The sequence below is a fragment of the Arachis stenosperma genome, chromosome 9 (genome assembly GCF_014773155.1).
Source record: "Arachis stenosperma cultivar V10309 chromosome 9, arast.V10309.gnm1.PFL2, whole genome shotgun sequence".
Taxonomy (NCBI): Eukaryota; Viridiplantae; Streptophyta; class Magnoliopsida; order Fabales; family Fabaceae; genus Arachis; species Arachis stenosperma.
This window is the reverse complement of record NC_080385.1, coordinates 66,582,894-66,595,223: the sequence shown is the minus strand read 5'-3', so window position 1 is coordinate 66,595,223 and position 12,330 is coordinate 66,582,894.

The following is a 12,330-nucleotide window of genomic DNA, read 5'->3' as shown; positions in this document are numbered from 1 at the left end:
CAATTTCGTCCACCACATTCCCACTAGCAACCGGTCCGAAGTTACTATAGAGCGGGCTATCATGATTCATAGCATCATGATTGGAGAGGAAGTAGAAGTTCATGAGGTTATATCCCAAGAACTTTATAAGGTGCACGAAATTGCAATAACACTTTTGCAATCCCGCACAACTAACCAGCAAGTGCACTGGGTCGTCCAAGTAATACCTTGCGTGAGCAAGGGTCGATCCCACGGAGATTGTCGGCTTGAAGCACGCTATGGTTATCTTGTAAATCTTAGTCAGGATATCAGAAATTATCAGGATTGATTGTAAAAGGCAAAAGAACATGCAATTGGTACTTGTTCAGCAGTAATGGAGAATAGGTTGAGGCTTGGGAGATGCTCCATCTTCTGAATCTCTGCTTTCCTACTGTCTTCTTCATCAAACACGCAAGGCTCCTTCCATGGCAAGCTGTATGTAGGGTTTCACCGTTGTTAGTGGCTACCTCCCATCCTCTCAGTGAAAACGATTGCATATGCTCTGTCACAGCATAGCGGAATTCAGCTGTCGGTTCTCGGTCAGGCCGGAATAGAATCCATCGATCCTTTTGCGTCTGTCACTAACGCCCCGCCTGCTAGGAGTTTGAAGCACGTCACAGTCATTCAGTCATTGAATCCTACTCAGAATACCACAGACAAGGTTTAGACCTTCCGGATTCTCTTGAATGCCGCCATCAGTTCTAGCTTATACCACGAAGATTCTGGTTAAGGAATCCAAGAGATATCTACTCAATCTAAAGTAGAACAGAGGTGGTTGTCAGGACATGTTCATAGTTGAGAATGATGATGAGTGTCACGGATCATCACATTCATCCGGGTTAAGAGCAAGTGATATCTTAGAATGGAAGCAAGCATGATGAATAAGAAACAGTAGTAATTGCATTAATCCATCAAGACACAGCAGAGCTCCTCACCCCCAACCATGGGGTTTAGAGACTCATGCTGTGGAACGTACACAAAGAAACGTGTAAAAATGTCATGAGGTACAGGAACAATGTCAAAAGATCCTATTAATAGTAAACTAATATCCTAAGGTTTACAGAAATGAGTAAATGACAGAAAAATCCACTTCCGGGCCCACTTGGTGTGCTTGGGCTGAGCAATGAAGCATTTTCGTGTAGAGACCTTTTCTGGAGTTAAACGCCAGCTCTCATGCCAGTTTGGGCGTTTAACTCCAAGTTTATGCCAGTTCCGGCGTTTAACGCTGGAATTTCTGAGGCCGAATTGCTACGCAGGTTTGGGCCATCAAATCTTGGGCAAAGTATGGACTCATATATTGCTGGAAAGCCCAGGATGTCTACTTTCCAACGACGTTGAGAGCGCGCCAATTGGGCTTTCGTAGCTCCAGAAAATCCACTTCGAGTGCAGGGAGGTCAGAATCCAACAGCATCTGCAGTCCTTTTCAGTCTCTGAATCAGATTTTTGCTCAGAACCTTCAATTTCAGTCAGAAAATACCTGAAATCACAGAAAAACACCCAAACTCATAGTAAAGTCCAGAAAAGTGAATTTTAACTAAAAACTAATAAAAATATACTAAAAACTAACTAAAAGATACTAAAAACATACTAAAAACAATGCCAAAAAGCGTATAAATTATCCGCTCATCACAACACCAAACTTAAATTGTTGCTTGTCCCCAAGCAACTGAAATCAAAATAGAATAAAAAGAAGAGAATATACTATAGACTCCAAAATATCAAAGAAACAGTTCCAATTAGATGAGCGGGACTAGTAGCTTTTTGCCTCCGACAGTTTTGGCATCTCACTCTATCCTCTGAAATTCAGAATGATTGGCTTCTTTAGGAACTCAGAATCCAGATAGTGTTATTGATTCTCCTAGTTAAGTATGATGATTCTTGAACACAGCTACTTTATGAGTCTTGGCTGTGGCCCAAAGCACTCTGTCTTCCAGTATTACCACCGGATACATACATGCCACAGACACATAATTGGGTGAACCCTTTTAGATTATGACTCAGCTTTGCTAAAGTCCCCAATTAGAGGTGTCCAGGGTTCTTAAGCACACTCTTTCTGCCTTGGATCACAACTTTATTTCTTTCTTTTTCTTTTCTTTTCTTCTCTTTTTTTTTTCGAAATTTTTTTTTTGATTCACTGCTTTTTCTTGCTTCAAGAATCATTTCTATGATTTTTCAGATCCTCAGTAACATGTCTCCTTTTTCATCATTCTTTCAAGAGCCAACAATTTTAACATTCATGAATAACAAATTCAAAAGACATATGCACTGTTCAAGCATTCATTCAGAAAACAAAAAGTATTGTCACCACATCAAACTAATTCAACTAGTTTCAGAGATAAATTCGAAATACTGTACTTCTTGTTCTTTTGTGATTAAAGCATTTTTCTTTTAAGAGAGGTGATGGATTCATAGGACATTCATAGCTTTAAGGCATAAACTTTATTAATTATGAATTAAGACAAAGACTCAGAAAATAAATATAGGATGAAACTAAAAATATAAAAACAAAACAAAAACGAAAAAAATAGGCTCCTAATGATAGAGGTTTTCACAGAGTTAGGACTCAACAACCTTGATTTTGAGAAGTGGATGCTCCCTCAGCTTGAGAGGAGAGCTTTTGGCGTTTCATCTCTTGGATTTCACGCCCCTGCTTCTCTTGTTCCTTCAGCAATTTGCAGAGCATGCAGTTCTGATTCTGCTGTTCTTCCTTAAGTTGCTCCATAGTCTCTTGCAACTTGGTGATAGATGCTTCTAGGCTGGCCCAGTAGCCAATTTCAGGAAATTCAGGGAGGAACTCCTGCGCCCTCCTTTTGATAGAGTTGTCTGCACTTGTCCTTCCATTGACTTCTTGGTGATTGGATGTTCAATGGGTATGAATTCATCTACTCCCATCTTCACCCCAGCCTCTTACATAGCAAGGAGATTAAGCTTGGGTAAGCCAGTTTGGCTTCAGTGGAATTTTTATTGCAATTGTATAGATCTCACAGGCAATCACATGATGAACCTCCACTTTTTCCAAGCATAATGCAATGAATCATCACTGCTCTCTTGATTGTAACCTCAGAACGGTTGCTAGTGGGCAATATGGAACGCCATAAAGTCTAGCCAACCTCTTGCAATTGGTTTGAGGTCTCCCCTCTTGAGTTGGTTTGGGACACCCTTAGAATTGGTTATCCACTTAGTTCCAGGGAGGCATATGTCCTCTAGAACTTGATCCAACCCTTTATCTACTCTCACCATCCTCCTATTAAAGGAGTCAGGATCATCTTGCAGTTGAGGCAATTTGAAAATTTCTCTTATTTTGTCCAGATGGAAGTACATAACTTTCCCTCTGACCATGGTTCTATAGGTATGGTAAGCGGTTCCAGTCATTCTTTGCTTATCTGTCAGCCACAGATTTGAGTAGAATTCCTGAACCATGTTCCTTCCAACCTTTGTCTCAGGATTGGTTAGAACTTCCCATCCTCTGTTTTGAATTTGCTCTTGGATCCCCGGATATTCATCTTCTTTCAGATCAAATTTAACTTCCGGGATCACTGACCTCAGACCCATTATTTTGTGATAATGGTCTTCATGTTCTTTAGTTAAGAACATCTCTTGATTCCAAAGATTCTTGGATTAGTCTCTTTCTTTCCTCTTAAATTGGTTTGTTTTCCCTTAGGAGCCATGATTTGATGAATCGGCTTAGTGATCACGGAAAAGCACACCAAACTTAGAGGTTTGCTTGTCCCAAGCAAAAGAAAAGAGAGAAGAGAGGGGGAGGAAGAGGAAATTCGAATGGTGTGGTGGAATGAGGGAGCCAAACGTATATTTATAAGGTGGGGGGGAGTTTTCGAAAAAAAAGAGAGAAATTTGAAAGGAGATTTGAGAAGATATGGAAAGAAATTGAGAAAGGGTGAAATTTGAACAATGTTGTAATTGATTTAAAATAAATTTGAAGAATGGTTTTGATTTTTGAAGATTTGAAAGTGAATGATGAATGATTGAAGTGTGATTTTGTAGAAAAGTATGGGTGAGAAAAGGAAAGTTTGAAAAAATTTGATTTGAAAACAAATTGTGGTCCCCCCACCTTGCTGGCGTAAACGCCCAGAATGGCACCCATTCTGGCGTTTAACGCCCATTTGTTGCCCTTTTGGGCGTTAACGCCCAGCCAGGTGCCTGGCTGGTGTTAAACGCCAGAAATCCTTTATCACTGGGCGTTTTTCCAAAATGCCCAGGATGCTGCACACCTGGCGTTAAACGCCAGAATGGTGCCCATTCTGGCGTTTAACGCCCAAAATGGTACCATTACTGGCGTTAAACGCCCAAAATGGGCCCATTCTGACGTTTAACGCCCAAAATGCCCCTTAACTGGCATTTTTTTTGCCAGTAAGCTCATTTTCTCTGCTTTTTGAGCTGAATCCTTCTGTAACTCTGTGAATTCCTTCATTTTGATACTTGCCTCTGTAAGAACAAATCATATAACCTCCTAATGACTGGGTTGCCTCCCAGCAAGCGCTTCTTTACTGTCTTTAGCTGGACCTTCACTGAGAATTACTCAAGTCTCAGTTTTGAGCACTCCTGCTCAAAGTTGCCTTCAAGATAGTGCTTGATTCTCTGTCCATTAACAATGAACTTTCTGTCAGAATCAATATCCTGAAGCTCAACATATCCATATGGTGACACTCCTGTGATCACATACGGACCCCTCCACTGGGATTTGAGTTTTCCTGGAACAATTTGAGCCTGGAGTTGAAGAGCAGAACCTTTTGTCCTGGCTCAAAGACTCTGGTTGACAACTTCTTGTCATGCCACTTCTTTGCCTTTTCCTTATAATTTTTGCATTTTCAAAGGCATTGAGTCTGAACCCTCTAGCTCTTTAACTGGAGCAATCTTTTTTCACCAGCTAACTGAGCATCCATGTTTAGGAATCTGGTTGCCCAGTAGGCCTTATGTTCCAGTTCCACAGGCAAATGACAGGCCTTCCCATACACCAGTTGTTATGGAGAGGTTCCTATAGGAGTCTTGAATGCTGTTCTGTATGCCCACAGAGCATCATCCAAGCTCTTTGCCCAATCCTTTCTTCGGGCTATCACAGTCCGTTCTAGGATTCTTTTTAGCTCTCTGTTAGAGACTTCAGCTTGCCTATTTGTCTGTGGATGATACGGAGTTGCCACTTTATGGCTGATTCCATATCTAACCATAGCAGAGTATAGCTGTTTGTTGCAGAAATGAGAGCCCCCATCACTGATTAGTACTCTGGGAACACCAAATCTGCTGAAAATGTTTTTCTGGAGGAATTTTAGCACGGTCTTGGTATCATTAGTGGGTGTAGCAATTGCTTCTACCCACTTAGATACATAGTCCACTGCCACCAGAATGTAAGTGTTTGAGTATGATGGTGGGAATGGCCCCATGAAGTCAATTCCCCATACATCAAATAATTCTATCTCTAATATCCCTTGTTGAGGCATGGCATATCCGTGAGGCAGGTTACCAGCTCTTTGGCAACTGTCACAGTTACGCACAAACTGTCGGGAATCTTTATAGAGAGTAGGCCAGTAGAAGCCGCACTGGAGGACTTTAGTGGCTGTTCACTCACTTCCAAAATGTCCTCCATATTGTGATCCATGGCAGTGCCATAGGATCTTTTGTGCTTCTTCTCTGGGTACGCATCTGCGGATCACTCCGTCAGCACATCTTTTAAAGAGATATGGTTCATCCCAGAGGTAGTATTTGGCATCTGAAATTAATTCCTTTTTTGCACATAGCTGTACTCCTTGGGTATGAACCTCACAGCTTTATAGTTTGCCATATCTGCAAACCATGGAGCTTCCTGAATGGCAAAGAGTTGCTCATCTGGGAAAGTCTCAGAGATCTCACTAGAAGGGAGGGACGCCCCAGCTACTGGTTCTATTCGGGACAGATGATCAGCTACTTGGTTCTCTGTCCCTTTTCTGTCTCTTATTTCTATATCAAACTCTTGCAGAAGTAACACCCATCTGATAAGCCTGGGTTTTGAATCCTGCTTTGTGAGTAAGTATTTAAGAGCAGCATGGTCAGTGTACACAACCACCTTGGATCCTACTAGATAAGATCTAAACTTGTCAATGGCATAAACCACTGCAAGTAATTCTTTTTCTGTGGTTGTGTAATTCTTCTGGGCATCATTTAGAAACGGCTAGCATAGTAAATGACATGCAGAAGTTTATTATGCCTCTGTCCCAACACTGCACCAATGGCATGGTCACTGGCATCACACATTAATTCAAATGGCAATGTCCAATCTAGTGCAGAGATGACTGGTGCTGTGACCAGCTTAGCTTTCAGGGTCTCGAATGCCTGCAGACACTGCGTGTCAAACACAAATGGTGTGTCAGCAGCTAGCAGGTTACTTAAAGGTTTTGCAATTTTCGAAAAATCCTTTATAAACCTTCTGTAGAATCCTGCATGCCCCAGAAAGCTTCTGATTGCCTTAACATTGGCAGGTGGTGGTAATTTTTCAATTACCTCTACTTTTGCCTTATCCACCTCTATTCCCTTGTTTGAAATTTTGTGCCCAAGGACAATTCCCTCAGTCACCATAAAGTGACATTTCTCCCAGTTTAAAACCAGGTTAGTCTCTTGGCATCTTTTCAGGACAAGTGATAGATGGTTAAGACAGGAGCTGAATGAGTCTCCATATACTGAGAAGTCATCCATGAAGACTTCCAGAAATTCTCTACCATATCTGAGAAGATAGAGAGCATGCACCTCTGAAAGGTTGCAGGTGCATTGCACAGACCAAAAGGCATCCTTCTGTAGGCAAACACGCCAGAAGGGCAAGTAAATGCTGTTTTCTCTTGGTCCTGGGGATCTACTGCAATTTGGTTGTAGCCTGAATAGCCATCCAAAAAGCAGTAATAGTCATGACTAGCTAGTCTTTCTAGCATTTGGTCTATGAATGGTAAAGGAAAATGATCTTTCTGGGGCTGTATTGAGCCTTCTGTAGTCAATACACATACGCCACCCTGTGACTGTTCTTGTAGGAACCAGTTCATTTTTTTTCATTATGAACCACTGTCATGCCTCCCTTTTTGGGGACAACTTGGACAGGGCTCACCCAGGGGCTATCAGAAATAGGATAAATAATCCCAGCCTCTAGTAATTTAGTGACCTCTTTCTGCACTACCTCCTTCATGGCTGGATTTAGCCTCCTCTGTGGTTGAACCACTGGTTTGGCATTATCCTCCAACAGGATCTTGTGCATGCATCTAGCTGGGCTAATGCCCTTAAGATCACTTATGGACCACCCAAGAGCTGTCTTGTGTGTCCTTAGCACTTGAATCAGTGCTTCCTCTTCCTGTGAATTTAAAGCAGAGCTTATAATCACTGGAAAAGTGTCACCCTCTCCCAGAAATGCGTACTTCAGGGATGGTGGTAGAGGTTTGAGTTCAGGCTTGGGAGGTTTATCCTCCTCCTGGGGAATTTTCGAAAATTCCTTTGCTTCCTCTAGTGCTTCTTGATCAGGTTGAGCATCTTTGAAGATGTCCTCAAGCTCTGATTCTAGGCTTTCAGCCATATTGATCTCTTCTACCAGAGAGTCAATAATGTCAGCGCCCATGCAGTCATCTGGTGTGTCTGGATGCTGCATAGCTTTTACAGCATTCAACTTGAACTCATCCTCATTGACTCTGAGGGTTACTTCCCCTCTTTGTACATCAATGAGAGTTCGTCCAGTTGCTAGGAAAGGTCTTCCTAGAATGAGAGTTGCACTCTTGTGCTCCTCCATTTCCAGCACCACAAAGTCAGTTGGAAAAGCAAAGGGCCCAACCTTGACAATCATGTCCTCTATTATGCCTGATGGGTGTTTAATGGAGCCATCAGCAAGTTGGAGGCATATCCTGGTTGGTTTAACTTCTCCAGCCAACCCAAGCTTTCTGATAGTGGATGCAGGTATTAGATTGATGCTTGCTCCAAGATCACATAGAGCTGTCTTGGTGCAAGCACCTTCTAGTGTGCATGGTATCATAAAGCTTCCAAGATCTTGAAGCTTTTCTGGTAAGCTTTTCAGAATGACTGCACTGCATTCTTCAGTGAGAAACACCTTTTCAGTTTCTCTCCAATCCTTCTTATGACTTAAGATCTCTTTCATGAACTTAGCATAAGAAGGTATTTGCTCAAGTGCCTCTGCAAACGGAATCTTTATTTCAAGAGTCCTTAGATAGTCTACAAAGCGGGCAAATTGCTTATCCTGTTTCGCTTTGTGGAGTTTCTGAGGATAAGGCATCTTGGCTTGATATTCTTCAACCTTAGATGCTGCAGGTTTATTCCTTACAGAAGTGGTTGAAGAAGCCTTTGTAGAGGGATTACTGTCAGCACTCTCAGGTGTCTGATCCTCCCTTGGCGTCTAAACGCCAGGATTGGGTGGAAAATGGGCGTTAAACGCCAACTTTTCCCCCTTTTCTGGCGTTTGAACGCCAGAACTGGGCAGGGAATGGGCGTTTAACGCCAGCTTTTCCCCCTTTTCTGGCGTTTGAACGCCAGAACTGGGCAAGGAATGGGCGTTTAACGCCAGCTTTCCTTCCCTTTCTAGCGTTTGAACGCCAATAACATTCCTCTCTGGGCTCTTACTGTCCTCAGAGGGATTTTGAACAGTGGTTTGGTTATCCTCTGTCATTTGTTCCTTGTTTGGCTTTTTGCTCCTTTGAGCAGTGTTATTCAGTGTCTTCCCACTCCTCAGTTGAACTGCTTGACATTCTTCTGTTATTTGTTTAGATATTTGCTGTTTTGCTTGATTCAACTGCAGTTCTATGCTCTTGTTAGCAACCTTAGTATCATGGAGCATTTCTTTCAATTCTGCTAACTGTTCAGTCATCAGGAGCAATTGTTGATTAAGCTCATTCATCTGTTCTTGAGGATTAGGATCAGTGACTACTGTCATAACTTCCTCTTTTGGAGAGAACTCATTGCTAGAGTACAAATATTGGTTTCTAGCAACAGTGTCTATAAGCTCTTGAGCTTCTTCAATTGTCTTCCTCATGTGTATAGATCCACCAGCTGAGTGGTCTAAAGACATCTGAGCTTTTTCTGTGAGCCCATAGTAGAAGATGTCTAACTGTACCCACTCTGAAAACATTTCAGAGGGGCATTTTCTAAGCATACCTCTATACCTCTACCAGGCATTATAAAGGGATTCATTATCCTCTTGTTTAAAGCCTTGGATGTCCAGCCTTAGCTGTGTCATCCTCTTTGGAGGGTAAAAATGATTCAGGAATTTGTCTGACAACTGTTTCCATGTCTTTATGCTTGCTGTAGGTTGGTTATTCAACCACCTTTTAGCTTGATCCTTTACAGCAAATGGAAACAGTAATAGTCTGTAGACATCCTGATCTACCTCTTTATCATGTACTGTGTCAGCAATTTGTAAGAACTGTGCCAGAAACTCAGTAGGTTCTTCCTGTGGAAGACCGGAATACTGGCAATTTTGCTGCACTATGATAATGAGTTGAGGATTTAGCTCAAAGCTGCTTGCTTTGATGGGAGGTGTACAGATGCTACTCCCATATGCAGCTGTAATGGGGTTAGCATATGACCCCAGAGTCCTTTTGGACTGATTAATTCCACTTAAGTCCATAATGGACAAAAGGGAAATGATAATGATTGCAAAGAGATAAATTTTGTTTTTTTTTTGAGTTAAACGAAAAAAATTAAAATAAAATAAAAGGAAATTAAGATAAAAATTCGAAAATCAAGAAGAAGATAAAATCAAAGCAAATTGAGAACTGAATCAATTAGTTAATTAAAAAGATTTTGAAAATAGCAATTAAAAAGATATGATTGAAAAATTTTTATGAAAAAGATTTGATTTTTGAAAAGAGGAAAGAGAAAATCAACAAAAAGACACCAAACTTAAAATTTTTAGAAAATCAAACACTAATTTTCGAAAATTTTAAAGGAAAAACACAAAGTGGACACCAAACTTAGAATTTTTATGAATCAAAAAGGGACTAGGAACATGCAAAAACGAAAATTAAGAGAAAAATAAAAGCATGCAATTGACACCAAACTTAAAATATGAAGCTAGACTCAACTAAAAGACTCTAAACCAATAAAAACAAAAACGGTCCTAATCTAAACAACAAGATAAGCCGTCAGTTGTCCAAACTCGAACAATCCCCGGCAACGGCGCCAAAAACTTGGTGCACGAAATTGCAATAACACTTTTGCAATCCCGCACAACTAACCAGCAAGTGCACTGGGTCGTCCAAGTAATACCTTGCGTGAGCAAGGGTCGATCCCACGGAGATTGTCGGCTTGAAGCAAGCTATGGTTATCTTGTAAATCTTAGTCAGGATATCAGAAATTATCAGGATTGATTGTAAAAGGCAAAAGAACATGCAATTGGTACTTGTTCAGCAGTAATGGAGAATAGGTTGAGGCTTTGGAGATGCTCCATCTTCTGAATCTCTGCTTTCCTACTGTCTTCTTCATCAAACACGCAAGGCTCCTTCCATGGCAAGCTGTATGTAGGGTTTCACCGTTGTCAGTGGCTACCTCCCATCCTCTCAGTGAAAACGATTGCATATGCTCTGTCACAGCATAGCGGAATTCAGCTGTCGGTTCTCGGTCAGGCCGGAATAGAATCCATCGATCCTTTTGCGTCTGTCACTAACGCCCCGCCTGCTAGGAGTTTGAAGCACGTCACAGTCATTCAGTCATTGAATCCTACTCAGAATACCACAGACAAGGTTTAGACCTTCCGGATTCTCTTGAATGCCGCCATCAGTTCTAGCTTATACCACGAAGATTCTGGTTAAGGAATCCAAGAGATATCTACTCAATCTAAAGTAGAACAGAGGTGGTTGTCAGGCACATGTTCATAGTTGAGAATGATGATCAGTGTCACGGATCATCACATTCATCCGGGTTAAGAGCAAGTGATATCTTAGAATGGAAGCAAGCATGATTGAATAAGAAACAGTAGTAATTGCATTAATCCATCAAGACACAGCAGAGCTCCTCACCCCCAACCATGGGGTTTAGAGACTCATGCTATGGAACGTACACAAAGAAACGTGTAAAAATGTCATGAGGTACAGGAACAATGTCAAAAGATCCTATTAATAGTAAACTAATATCCTAAGGTTTACAGAAATGAGTAAATGACAGAAAAATCCACTTTCGGGCCCACTTGGTGTGTGCTTGGGCTGAGCAATGAAGCATTTTCGTGTAGAGACCTTTTCTGGAGTTAAACGCCAGCTCTCATGCCAGTTTGGGCGTTTAACTCCAAGTTTTATGCCAGTTCCGGCGTTTAACGCTGGAATTTCTGAGGCCGAATTGCTACGCAGGTTTGGGCCATCAAATCTTGGGCAAAGTATGGACTATCATATATTGCTGGAAAGCCCAGGATGTCTACTTTCCAACGCCGTTGAGAGCGCGCCAATTGGGCTTCTGTAGCTCCAGAAAATCTACTTCGAGTGCAGGGAGGTCAGATTCCAACAGCATCTGCAGTCCTTTTCAGTCTCTGAATCAGATATTTGCTCAGAACCTTCAATTTCAGTCAGAAAATACCTGAAATCATAGAAAAACACACAAACTCATAGTAAAGTCCAGAAAAGTGAATTTTAACTAAAAACTAATAAAAATATACTAAAAACTAACTAAAAGATACTAAAAACATACTAAAAACAATGCCAAAAAGCGTATAAATTATCCGCTCATCATCTACCTTGGCAAGGTTAGCCTTCCCTCATCTCATTTGTCACCTCAGTTATTCAGTTGGAGTTAACATAGAGTGAGACATCCTCATTGATGAGGACAAGCCCATCACTAAGAAAAGGATGGAGCAAACAAGAGATCCTACTCATCATGAAATCCCTGAGATGCCTCAAGGGATGCACTTTCCTCCTCAAAACTATTGGGAACAAATCAACACCTCCCTAGGAGAACTGAGTTCCAACATGGGACAACTAAGGGTGGAGCACCAAAAACATTCCATCCTCCTTCATGAAATTAGAGAAGATCAAAGAATCATGAGAGAGGAGCAACAAAGGCAAGGAAGAGACATTGAGGAGCTCAAGCGCTCCATAAGATCTTCAAGAGGAAGAACAAGCCGCCATCACTAAGGTGGACCCGTTCTTTAATCTCCTTGTTCTTTATTTTTCTGTTTTTCGAATTTTCATGCTTATGTTTATCTATGTTTGTGTCTTATGATTGGTGGACGAAATTGTGATTCGTACTCTTTTTACTTGTATAAAATTTAATTCGAGATAATAGCTCTTTACTATGTGTGGACACAACTCCGTTTAACTAACCAGCAAGTGTACTGGGTCATCCAAGTAATACCTTACG